This window comes from Dromiciops gliroides, chromosome 4 (genome assembly GCF_019393635.1).
Source record: "Dromiciops gliroides isolate mDroGli1 chromosome 4, mDroGli1.pri, whole genome shotgun sequence".
Classification (NCBI taxonomy): domain Eukaryota; kingdom Metazoa; phylum Chordata; class Mammalia; order Microbiotheria; family Microbiotheriidae; genus Dromiciops; species Dromiciops gliroides.
In genome coordinates this window covers 482,456,355-482,468,574 of record NC_057864.1, presented here as the reverse complement: position 1 = coordinate 482,468,574, position 12,220 = coordinate 482,456,355, and the positions used below count along the sequence as shown (strand labels likewise).

Genomic DNA, 12,220 nt, shown 5'->3' with positions numbered 1-12,220 from the left:
TACGATCCTGCACGTTATCTCTCCCCTGATGCTGCCCCTGCTGTCCTGAAACGGGGGTGAACTTCTTGAGCCCGTTCGGATCTGTGGAGGGCATCGGGGGCAAAGCTCCGAGCACCGACAGTGGGGCCGGCGGCAGGGAGACGGCAGCCCTGAACCTGCGAGCCAATTGTCTCCCGTTCTTCCCCTTTCTCATTCCGCAAGCCTTCCTTTCACGATCGCCTTGCGTTTTGGAGAGGGTAGGCTAGGTGCTGGTTCCATGAGATCGTCTTTCTTTCTCGGGGACTGGAGAGGAATCCATGGGATTTCTTTGCCTGGTTCTGGCTTTAGATTTTTACTTTTTAATGGGAAAAAAAGGGGAAAGCTTAAAGTTTAATCAGAAAGCGTATGCAAACGGGGGTGGGGGGGACAGTGCCCACTGTCCCCGAGAAAAGCTAAAAGCCAGCCACCAAAGTGTGGATTGCAGTGCTGAATTGTTGCAAGTAGAAACACTCCCGAAAGGTGTGTTTATCTTTCTGATAGGAACTGCAAACGCAAAGCCCTTTGTACAACATGAATGTTCTCTGATTTGTTCATTTATTAGCGGCTTTATGTGTGTTTCCGCTCAGAAGCTTTACTCTGAGGATCTCAGGTGCCCAGGGCTATTTAGCATTCGGGAAGATCCAAGATGAAAACTGGGGTGGCAGAAGAAAGGGAAGCGGGGGCACACTCTTGTGCTGGGGACTATTATTTAAAGCCCAAGCATCAGCTATGGCAGCATACTTAACAAATGTGCTGGGCTCTCTCCCAAAAGAGTCTTCCTCATTTTCCAAATTGATCGTGTTTACAAAGGAGAAGCAGGGGAAAAGGTGCTGCTATCCAAAAAAGATGGGCTGGTCACATGGTGGGAATGAGGGCTGACTGAGGGACAGCCCCTGGGCTCCATTGAGAACCTCACCATGGTAGGGGATGGAAAGGAAAGCCTGCGGCACTTAGGGTGGCCCTCCTGTGGCAAACCATTGGCATGAGTCAGCCGGGAGGGTCAGGTATGGATGGGTTGCAATCTGTGTTGTTGGAGGGATGAGATCACACACTCCACTGAAATAGTGAGAGTCAACATTTAACTTAAATGATCAATTATTTAGTTTTAAAATGATCTCAGTCAGATGTTTCTGTCTTCTTACTACTACATTCCCAAGTTGGGGAGCTTATATTGAAAGTTTTCAGCTATGGTTGCAAAGCTAGCCTTTCAGATGCTTACCAGCATCTTCCAAGGGCATCTCCAGGGCCAGTTCCAGGCAGAATTGCTGGGTATTTGAAATTAATTCATCAAGGTATTGGGTTTTTTTAAGCACTAAACTCCCGAGCCAGGTACCATGGCTAGGTGCTGTGCATACAAAGACAAAAAACAGAGCTGCTCCCCCAGGCAACTTACATTTGAATGGAGGGGGGAGAATATGACCCATACACAGTTAAGATAACCCAAAGTATTTACAAAATAATGTCATTCCCATTTCTGCAGTGGAACCATTTGACAGTGGCAAGAACTTTGGATTCTGGATCTTGAGTAGCTGTAGCTTCTGAGGAGGGCTCTGGCCCCTCCCGAGGTGTTCGGTTTGGGGCTGCTCTCCCAGGGTTCTGGGGGTGTTGGCTGAGGGGGCTGTGCTGAACACAAGGGTCCTTGGGCTCACCTCCCCATTGGTGGCAGTGGGTCAGTAGTTGATATTGGTAACCAGCCCTTCCTCCACCATGATTGCTTTCCTCTCTTTTAAAATTGGGGGGGGGGGCTTGAGGCAATTGGGGTTAAGTGACTTGCCCAGGGTCACACAGCTAGTAAGTGTTAAGTGTCTGAGGCCACATTTGAACTCAGGTCCTCCTGACTCCAGGGCCGGTGCTCTATCTACTGTGCCACCTAGCTGCCCCGATTGCTTTCCTCTGTTAAAGATGTTGGGGCCATGCTCAAAGTAGGACTGTTGGTCTCAGGGACACAGATGTCCCAACACTCATGGGTTCAGAATCCTGGCTCTCTCCATCAGTATTTATGGGGAGGTAGTGGTCCAGGGGCTGTCAGTGATTTGACTCCCCTGACACATGCTACCTTCCAGCTTTCCCTCGGGGTACCTGAATGAAGACCTCTGTGTTCTGGGTCTCTATCTTTAATCTAGAAGCCTCTCAGGATCTTTTGTTTTGTTTTGTTTTTAGGATCTTTCAACATTTACTCTTTCACATGTTTTTTTCAGGCCTTTATCGCCATGTCTCAGCTAGTTCTTGGGTATTTAGAATCCTTTAAGCCTTAGGAAACATTCCACCAAGTATGGTGCTAGGGACTGAGGGAAGTACAGAGACTCACTAGGACACCGTGTCCACCCCGACAGAACTTAGTCTGGTAGTGAGACATGATTCATATATAGACAACATCAATGATCCTTTACATTGACTGGACCAAAAGACAAAGGGGATAAAGGACTTCAAATGCATCCCTTTGCAGGAGTCAGTGCGGCAGAATAAATGGAGCACAGGACCGGAAGCACTTTGTGAGCCCCAAGGCCACGTGGAAATCCGATTTCCCTAGTAAGGCAACAGTAACAGCATGCTGGATTTTGAGTTAAAGGCCCCTCCCCCACCCCCACCTCAATTCTAATCCTCTCTCTCTCACTTAGTCCCTGTGCGATTGTGGGCAAGTCACTTGATTGCTCTGGGCTTCAGTTTCCTCATGTCAGTTTCCTTCCCATGGTAAAGCTATGATCACAATATTTTAAAAAGTGTATCAGGATCTGTATATTCTCTCACAGGAGATGGCTTTTTTCTCATGGATGAAGGAAATAATATCACAATGAGTAGAGCACTGGGCCTGGAGTCAGGAAGACTCATCCTTCTGAGTTCAAATCTTGCCTCGGCCACTTAACTGGTTCTGTGACCCTGGGAGAGTCAATCTTGTTTGCCTCAGTTTCCTCATCTGTCAAATGAGCTGGAGAAGGAAATGGCAAACCACTCCAGTATCTTTGCCAAGAAAACTCAGATGGGGTCACCAAGAGTCAAGGACATGACTGAAAAACAACAAACATTATGGTCAGACACGAAAACTATCCCTTTAAGACACAGCTTCTCCTTTTTTTTTTTTCTGGGCAATGGGGGGTTAAGTGACTTGCCCAAGGTCACACAGCTAGTAAGTGTTCAGTGTCTGAGGTTGTTTAGGTTTTGTATAATGTAATCTTCTTGAGGCTAAGTGTCCTTCATATCCCCAACGCCCAAACCATAGCTTCCTAATGACTTTTAAATTTTAATTTAATTCAAGATACATTTATTTCTGTCTATGGTGCCTGCAGAAAAGCAAAACAGCAAACAGTAACTCTCAACTTTTTAATATCAAACAATAAAATCCAGTGCAGCAGTAGCTCTTTTTTTTTTTTTGTAAGGGAATTGGGGTTAAGTGACTTGCCCAGGGTCACACAGCTAGTAAGTGTCAAGTGTCTGAGGCTGGATTTGAACTCAGGTCCTCCTGAGTCCAGGGCCAGTGCTTTATCCACTGCACCATCTAGCTGCCCATAGCAGTAGCTCTTAATGGATGGTATTCTGTTTAAAAAAAAAAAACAAAACTGAAGTTCTTCCAGAAATTGGCATGAGTTTTTATAGTAAACAAACACAGTTGAGTTGATGTTGAATCCCAGAGAACCAGCAGGTGGGTGAGATCCTAAAGGTGCAGACTGTCAGGCCTTGTGCTCACCTAGTGCACAACAGTTCAAGAGATAATGCTCTCACCCAATAATTGTGTTTGGGGTAAGTGGGGTCACGGACTTTTGTGATGCCATCCGTTAGAACAGGCCCTGTAGAAGTAAAGAGAAAGGTATGTGTACATAGGAGAGATTGTGTCAAGGGAGAAAAGACAAGATTACCAGTAGGTAGGTTATACAGGATGAGTGGGAGTGAAGACTCAAGGGTGACGCTGAGCCTGGGTGACTGGAAGGACAGTTGTGCTCTCTGCAATCAGAGGGTTTTGGAAGAAAAGAGAATGACTTCTCTTTGGGATTTGTTGAGTTTGAGATGCCTATGGACCATCCAACTTAAAATGGCCAAATAGCAATAGTGGCAGAGGAGTGGAGCTGAGAAAACAGATTAGCTCTAAATATACAGGGAATCCCAAAGGTCTTATTATAAAGTCTTATGAAGTGATGGAATTCTATTGTGCTGTAAGAAATGATCATCAGGGAGAAGGTTTCAGAAAAACCTGGGAGAACCTGGATGAACTGATGCAAAATTAAATGAGTTGAACCAGAACAGTTTCTACAATAGTAGCAATTTTTTAAAGACAAACAACTTTGAAAGACTTAGGAGGGGCAGCTAGGTGGCGCAGTGGATAGGGCACCAGCCCTGGATTCAGGAGGACCTGGGTTCAAATCCGGCCTCAGACACTTAACACTTACTAGCTGTGTGACCCTGGGCAAGTCACTTAACCCTCCTTGCCCCACATTAAAAGAAAAAAAAAGACTTAGGAACTCAAATACACACAATAATGACCCGCCACAATTCCAAAATGGCTTCTGATGAAACATGCTCTGTTGTTTGTCCTTCGTTCTCCAAGAAGACCCATGTCATGACTTGTGGTGAACTGGATTGAAGTGAGGGAGGGCTGTGCAAAGTCACCAACCTCACTCCTCCAGAGCCATCAGGGTCCAGTGACAAGAGAGATATCTATACAGCTCAGGACAACTGGAGATGACTCAAGATGTTTAAGGCAATTGTGGTGAAGTGACTTGCCCAAAGTCACATAGCTAGTAAGGGAGGTGAGATTTGATTTGAACTCAGGGCCTCCCAACTTCAGCACCAGTGCTCTATCCACTTGGCTACCTAGCTGCCCCCTTTGCAAATGAAGGACAAACAACAAGAACAATAAGATGAAACATGCTAGAGAACTAATGGACTCTGAGGGCAGATCGAAGCATATTTTCTTCTCTTTGTTCATTTGTTTGTTTCTTCTTGGATATGGTTCATATGGAAACTTGTTTTGCTTGATTATACATATTTGTAACAGATTTTGTTTTTCTTGCCTTCTCAATAGGTGGGGAGGGGGAGAATTGAGAACTGAAAATAAAATGGAATTTAAAAGTCAATAATACACATATTTGTAAAAGGCTTATTAAGTTTAAGATTGCACTAAGGCTTTGGGAACACCCTGTACAGATCTAGGAATCATCTGCATAGAGATGGTAATCTAACCCAGGGGAGCTGATGAGATCACCAAGCAAAAGGGTGCAGAGAGGGAAGAGAAAAGGGCTGAAGTGATGATATAAAGTTCCAGTCAAGGCGACCAAGAAGTGGTCAGATAAGGAGGAGGAAAACCAGGAGAGAGCAATGTCTTGGAAGCCCAGAGAGGAGATTGTCCTAAAAATGAGAAAGTGAGGGACAGTGTCACAGGCCACCGAGAGGTCAAGAAGGATGAGGACCGAGTGAAGGCACTTAAGGAAAAACCCTGAGGGGAGCGTGATAAGGAGCCAGTCAGAACTGAAAAGAAGGATTGACAGGGCTCTGGAGGGCCCTCAGGAGTCTGTAGCAGACTCAGGCAGCTGACCTGCCTCTAGGCTTTTTAAATAATCACAGGATCTCAGGTGGTCCTTAAGGATAAGCTCTGTTGGAAAATCAATCCATCCATCAATCAGTAAATATTTATTAAGGTGTGTGCTAAACACTAGACAAAAGATAATCCCTGCCCTCAAGAGTTTACAGTTTAATGGGAGAGACCTCAAGCTAAGAAACACTGTACAAAGTAAGCTAGATAGAGGATAAGTGGGACATAATTAACAGAGGGAAGGCATTGGAATGACAGTGGGCTGGAGAAGGCTTCTTTTAGAAGGAGGGACTTCTGGTTAGCCAGGGAGCTCAGTATTCAGAGCAAAGGACAGAGAACATTCCAGGATAATGTCCAGAGCTGAGAGCTAGAGTGTCTTGTCTGTGAACAGCCAGAAGGCCAGTGTCACTGGATCAAGTAAATGTTGGGGAGTAAGGTGTAAGCAGACCGGAAAGGCAGAAGGGAGTTAGGTGATGATGGGCTTTGAGTATCAAACCCAGAATGTTGTATTTGCTCCTGAAGGTGATAGGGAACTGATGGAGTTGATTGATTCTTACTTAGAGTGATGGGATCAGACCTGGGCTATGGGAAAATCACTTTAGTGGCTGCATGGAGGATGGACTGGAAGGAGGTGAGGCAGGCAGACCCACCCCCACCCCCACCCCCCAGCAGCTATTGCAGTAGTCCAGGATGAGGTGATGAAGGCCTACACCAGGGTGGGGGCAGTGTCAAGAGATGGTACAGAAAGGAAATCAACAGGTCTTGGCAACGTATTGGATATAGGAGGGTGAGAGTGAAGAATCTAAGATGACTCCAAAGTTGGTAGCCTTATGCAAGGGGGGGGAGGGGGAGGAGGAGGAGTTTAACATGTTATTTCATTTATTGTAAATGAATGAAAAGCATTTATTAAGAGCTTGCTATGGACCCAGCTCTGTTAGGTGCTAGGGATGCAAATACAAAAGTAAAGTACTTCCTTCAAGAAGCTTACACTCTAGGGGGAGAGGACACTTGGTGAGGGTTGGCTGGGAAATCCCAGAGACAGGGAATGACAAGAGAAAACATCCCATTGACATTCCCCTTCTAAAGACCACCTTGTGCTGATTTGTTTACACTTCTCAGAGTTAGAGGTGTAATGAGAGGTGGAAAGTACAGGAACAGTGGGACACGGGTGGAACGTGGCCCCTGGGTAATGCTGAGGGCACAAGGTCCTAAGGAGTGCTGGTCAAAAGGCTTAGCTCCTTTCAGGCACAACCTCTGGTCCCCAGTTTGAAGGGAATGGTGAACTTGGAGTCATGAGACCAATATTTGAATCTCATCTCAACTGCTTCCTAGCTAGGCAGCCATAACCAACTCATTTAACCTCTGTGAGCCTTAGTTTTCTCATCTGAAAAATGGAAATAATAATTGCACTGCCTGCCTCACAGGATTGTTGTAAGAAAGGCACTTTATAAAAACTTTGATCATTATATAACTTTGAGTCTTTATTGCTGAAAAAAGGAAATAGAGAAGTTATTGAAAAGAGTCACAAGGACCTCACCCAAGAAAAACCCTTAGCCAACATATACTTCTACTTGGGCTCAAAACCAGAGTCATAGACCATGGAGTGGGAGCTGGAAGGGACATTAGTGGCCACTGAATCGACCTTCTTGTTTTACAGAGGAAGAAACTGAGGGACACAGATTAAGTGACTTGCAAAAGATCATATAACTAGAAAGTGTTTGAGCAACTGGTTCAGCATTCTCAGAAGCCCCCCAGCCCTACCTTAAATATATGTCAGCAATGTTTCTCTCCAACAATGGCCACCTGGTAATGCAAGCTCAGGCTTTTTTTTTTTTTTTTTTTTGGTGAGGCAATTGGGGTTAAGTGACTTGCCCAGGGTCACACAGCTAGTAAGTGTTAAGTGTCTGAGGCTGACTTTGAACTCAGGTCCTCCTGAATCCAGGACTGGTGCTTTATCCACTGTGCCACCTAGCTGCCCCCAATGACCCTCTGTTTAATGGGAATCATGCTGCTCTTGCCTGCCTCCAAAGATTTCTGGTAGGCCCATCAAGTGCATGCAAAAGAGCTTTGAAGGCCATTTGAATTAACCAAACTTTATGAGAGCTACTCCTTTCACTGAGGGAGGATTGGGCAATTTTTTTGAGTGGAAGCAGATAAGATATTTTTGCCTTTGACCATTGCCCTAGTATAAAAACAGATTTTTAAAAATTGGCTATTGATCTATCTATTCCTCTATCTATAAAATGAGATGGAGAAGGTAATAGCAAACTACTCCAGTATCTTTGCCAATTGGGGTCACAAAGACATGGGCATGACTGAAATGACTGGACAACAACTGACCCATCAATGAAGAAAATAATTATTGGGTGCCTACTTTGTGCAAGGCACTGATCTCAGAATCCCAAATGCTCAGAATGAAATGAGACTTTTTTTTTTTTGGTGGGGCAATGAGGGTTAAGTGACTTGCCCAGGGTCACACAGCTAGTAAGTTTCAAGTGTCTGAGGTCGGATTTGAACTCAGGTTCTCCTGAATCCAGGGTCAGTGCTTTATCCACTGCGCCACCTAGCTGCCCCTGGAATGAGACTTTGAAAGTCCATCTGGTCCAGTCAATCTGTATCCAACCCCAACTGTTGTAGGTGAACAGTGTTACTGTTTGCTCTGTGTCCTTTCTAATTCAATCCCAATGTTGGTGAAGAGAACACTGACCTCTGAATCAGGAGGACCTTGTATGACCCTGGGCGAGTCATTTGCCCCAGTTTCCTTTTCCATAAAATAGGTGCATGATACCTATAGATATTATGACCTCACATGTGAGGCTCTCCCTAACAATACAGATTGGCACCCACTCTGCAATTTAGTGATTAGTAGCTACCATTTCTATAGGACTCTTTTTGTTTTTCGGGGCAATGGGGGTTAAGTGACTTGCCCAGGGTCACACAGCTAGTAAGTGTCAAGTGTCTGAGGCCGGATTTGAACTCAGGTCCTCCTGAATCCAGGGCCGGTGCTTTATCCACTGCGCCACCTAGCTGCCCCTTCTATAGGACTCTTAAGCTGTGCAAAGCACTTTACAAATATTATCTCTCTTGATCCTCACAACTCTGGGAGATAGGTGCTGTTATTATCCCCAATTTGTAGTTGAAACAGGCAGACAGAGGCTAACTGATTGGTCCAGGGTCACCCTGCTAGTAAGTATCTGAGGCTGGCTTTGAACTCGGGTCTTCCTGACTTCAAGCCCAGTGCTTTATCCACTGAGTCGTCTAGCTGCCTCTGATTAGGTCATTTGCCCCAGATCACACCAGCCGGATATATCAGAAGCATTTATTCCTACCTCCCAGGCTAGCTCTCTGTCCTTTTTGCCATACTGCTTTTCCATGGAAGCTTTACAATGTTATTATATAAATGCCAGCTATTCGTATTATCATTCTTCCAGGGAATCTGAGATAGCTGAATTTAGTCACTAGCACCTTAGGTCTGTCACAGCCCAGCTGTAGCCAATGACGTCCATCAGACGTGGCTATCATTATGGATTCGATCCTGCCAGTTGGTCTGCCAGCTAGCTCTCCAAACACCTACCTCTAAACTTCTTCATGGACAGCTGCCTCTCATTCCCCAAGGACCCAGGCCTGAGGGCCACATCCAGCCCCCAGAATGGTCCCACTGCCAGTGTTCTCCACCTCAGCCTCTAGGAGAATAATTCCTCCATCAGTGGGCCCTTAGAGGTATCCCATTCAGATGGAGCCAATCCCTTGAGCGACACAGATGCTGGTTAACACGTAATGTGGGCAGAGCACTTGCCTCAATCTCAGGAAAGGTACAGTTTATGGAAGGTGTATATTGCCCATATAAGATGTGCATATTCACATTTGTGGTCTCCTCAAGGCGCAGTTCCAGAGATAATTTATCCATGCCCCTCATGAGAATACATGTTGTGTATGCCAACTCCACCCCTTCCACATCCAGCAGTTACGAGAGTCTTGGGCAAAACACTCCTGGCATGGCTGGAAACTAAGGTTACTGTAGTCCAGGTGAGTGGGCCTGGACCCTTGTGAAATGAGAGAAGGAAGGGAGGGCATCTGAGTGATGATGTGGAGACAGAAATACCCAGGGGGCAGCTGGTTGGATATGTGGGGAGAGTAAGAGTGAGGAGTCAAGGATGTTGCCAAGGTTGTACACCCAGCAGGGCTGTGAGAATGGGAGAAGTCCCTGGGACAGAAGGAGAATGGTGATCCTAACTGGTTCTGCGTCCTGGAATGTCTTGAAATCACAGGTGACCCAAGGGCCCATGGGAGAGCTACTTGGTGGATATGAAGAGGCATTAACATATTCCCAAAGGGGATTCATCCCATGTGCAAAGGAGCATAAAACACTTTGGTTTTGATTTTTTGTTTGTTTTGTTTTGTTTTGTTTTTGTTTTTGGTAAGGCAATTGGGGTTAAGTGACTTGCCCAGGGTCACACAACTAATAAGTTGTCAAGTGTCTGAGGCCGGATTTGAACTCAGGTCCTCCTGACTCCAGGGCCAGTGCTCTATCCACTGTACCACCTAGCTGCCCCCATAAAACACTTTGTGAAGGACATGTATGACTAGAAAAGGGGGGAGGGCTAGTGAGAGAGGAGGGAGAAAGACAGAGAGACAGAGAGAACAGATGGACATCCTAAGTATTGCCCTGGTATCCACAAAAAGATCATAAGGCTTCAGGGAAAGAATCTCCCATAGATGTTTAGGGGAGATTTAAGGAGCCCAGAATCAGAAAACACATAAGGATTAGGGTCTTCCATTTTAGAGGGAGCAGGCATGATGTTTAAGAACATCGATATATGCAATCAATATGGTTTATTCCATCATGAAATTTGTCAAGAAGTAATTGCCTTTACTGTTTTAGCAATACTAAAACTCAAAATATTGGGTTCTGAAATTGCTTTTACCTCCCTGTTTATTGACTAGATCAAAAAAATGATAAATTTTCCTACTTTTTCAGTTCCCAAATAATTTAATATTTAGCCTAAGTTAGTCCAAAAGAAGAAACTGTTACTAACATTTTCTGGATCCATGTACTTAAGTAATTTCTATTTAATTCACTGGTTGTGGACTTTTCTTCAAACCTTGTCAGTTGGGGCAGCTAGGTGGCACAGTGGATAAAGCACCAGCCCTGGAGTCAGGAGTACCTGAGTTCAAATCCAGCTTCAGACACTTAACACTTACTAACTATGTGACCCTGGGCAAGTCACTTAACCCCAATTGCCTCACTAAAAACAAACAAACAAAACCTTGTCAGTAAACCTGATTTAAAAAAAAAAAAATCATGATAAACTTGGCAACAATCTTAACAAAAGCAAACAAAAAAAAGGGGGGGGTAAAAAACCCAATATGGTTATATAATCAGGACTTTATCTTGAAAATATCATTTAACCCATAATGCCATAAAAGACTGAAAACATGGAAAAGATGCACCAAAAAACAATCCAGCAACATCAATTCCTGCATATCCTCTAATTGACACAGACTTCTTTCTAGTTAGAAGACACTTTGTAACAGAGTGACGTTGTCTCCTTTTAGCACGATCCAACCTAGTTGTTTTCCTTGACTTTGATTTAGAGTGATTCCCCTCTGTATTATACCAATACAAGGGTTCAATATACTCATCGAAACCAATTCCCCTCTATTCGCATATTTACTTGCTCATATTCGGGACCAGTTTTGGAGATACCTGAAGATGAGGTGATGGCTGCACCGTGCCTCAGGGAAACATGAGCAGAACTGTACAAAGGATTGTTTTATTAAAAAATAGTCTGGGGGGCAGCTAGATGGCACAGTGGTAAAGCACCGGCCCTGGATTCAGGAGGACCTGAGTTCAAATCCGGCCTCAGACACTTGACACTTACTAGCTGTGTGACCCTGGGCAAGTCACTTAACCCTCATTGCCCTGCAAAAAAAAAAATAGTCTGCAAAAAAAAAAGAAAGAATATATTTAACAACTAATAACAATAACAACCATTCTGTATCCCTCTATGATCACTTTGTCCATTTTCAGAGCATACTGGGAACATTTTGCAAACACATTTCTTGAATGTTTAATGCTTAGCCCTGAAACTTATGGTCCAAATCACATGGGAACAATGGCTAGATTTTCACATCATGGTCAACTCCAGTTCGGCAGCTAAGGATTGAGCTATGTAATAAACATAGTGGTGCAGTGGATAGAGCACTGGCCCTGAATTCAGGAGGACCTGAGTTCAAATCCAGCCTCAGGCACTTGACACTTACTAGCTGTGTGACCCTGGGCAAGTCGCTTAACCCTCATTGCCCAACAACAACAACAACAACAACAAAACACAATAAACATAGTGACTTCTAGCCTCATTCTATGTTCCAATTACTATGCAATATATGCTGCTTTGGATGGATAATTGTAACATGTGAATACTACCTTGAATGTAGAGCCAGCCTACACCCTATCAGCAAAGAAACAAAATGTCTCTTGACTTTTCTGATTCTGCCAATTGTCCATTTTGGCCACCTCAGAGCACTATTTCCAGCTGCAAAAACCAGTGTGTTCCCTTGACCTTGAGTTACAAAACGCACCAATCTGTGAAAAATCCCAATTTCTGGTGACTCCAAAAGCCATCAACAGGAGAAATGTTGTTCGGCTTTCTCGAATTCAGACCATCTGGCTTTTACAGT

At 44.6% G+C, this 12,220-nt stretch overlaps 1 protein-coding gene across 5 annotated transcripts in view; it reads left to right on the top strand.

Annotated features, from left to right (window-relative positions):
• MAP3K13 (mitogen-activated protein kinase kinase kinase 13) overlaps window positions 1-12,220 on the top strand; it is a 194,106-nt gene that overhangs the window by 107,812 nt on the left and 74,074 nt on the right. The gene's annotated exons all lie outside the window — the stretch shown is intronic.